Source organism: Zosterops lateralis (assembly GCF_965231275.1).
Source record: "Zosterops lateralis genome assembly, chromosome: Z".
NCBI classification, from domain to species: domain Eukaryota; kingdom Metazoa; phylum Chordata; class Aves; order Passeriformes; family Zosteropidae; genus Zosterops; species Zosterops lateralis.
Genome location: NC_139800.1, coordinates 81,571,193 through 81,572,395, shown reverse-complemented (window position 1 = coordinate 81,572,395; position 1,203 = coordinate 81,571,193).

Here is a 1,203-nt window from a genome sequence, read left to right as displayed (position 1 = left end):
GTCCCTGGAAGCTGCAGCTGCTCCCGCAGTGATGGGTGAGCGGTTGGAAACACTGCTGGAGACACCGGCGCTCGTGGGGGTGGCTGCAAAGGGAGGAGCAAATGCTCCACCTCAGGCTGGTTTCCCTCCCTGGTCCATCAGTTTCCAGCTGGCAGATCCCACTGTAGTGCTACTTTTTGGTGCCACGTGCCCAAACAGAAGCTTCTCCCGTGTATGCTTCCTTGAGGAAATGCCCCATGTGCCCTCAGACCAATGGCACAACTCACATTTTAGTCCCAACTCTTGATGTAGTTTGGCTCCCAGTCCCTCATAAACCTCTCTTGGAGGGAAAGAAAATAACCCTCTATTCTATTAGAATACCCTCTAGTTCTATTAGACTTGTCAGAACAGGTTCCATAAAAACCCCATCCCTAAACAGCTCCATCACACAGGGAGCTTCCCTGTGTGATGGAGGATTTCTGCAGTGCCCACATGAAGAACACAAAACAAACATTACTGGAAATGGGTTTTCATTTGGTAAAACAAGCAAATCACCCAGTTTGTTGGGCTAAATACAGAGCTGCAGGAATAGGGGGCACTTGTATGGGACAAATAAGGCTCTACGATTGCTTAAAGCTTCCTATAAAAAAGATTTACCGGAGTACTTCTCTTTGTCTCTCTTGAAAACAGCATCAAAAACTGAGCTGCTCAGAATAGTTGGAAAAATTGAAAAATAAAGGTAGTTTCAGCAGTGTTTAACAGATTTCAATAAAACACTGGAGGAAAAACTATTGGATTAAATTCCTCCATTGTGAGCTTCGTTTAGGCTGATGACATTTAAAGAGGCACAATTTTAGCCCAAAGAACAGTGGTAATTAAAATCTGGGGCCCGGGGCTGTTACCAGACGGATCGATGGCCTATTTGTTCCCTTCAGCTGCCTAAGTGACACCAAAATCAAGTGCCAGTGACAGGCTGGTGACCCACTTCTGAGCTGTGGTGGCCCAGGACACAGATCCTGGGCCTCAGCACCACGTGAGTTCCCTGTTCCTCATCATCCCATTTGTAAAGCAAGAGGAGGATAAGTTTTGCAAGGCAGGAGGGATGCAGTGATACCCTCAAGGAGAGACTTCTTCTTGCTTTACCAGAGTTCATTTGAATTTAATAGAATCAGACAATGGTTTGGGTTGGAAGGGACCTTAATGCTCATCTCATTCCAACACCCC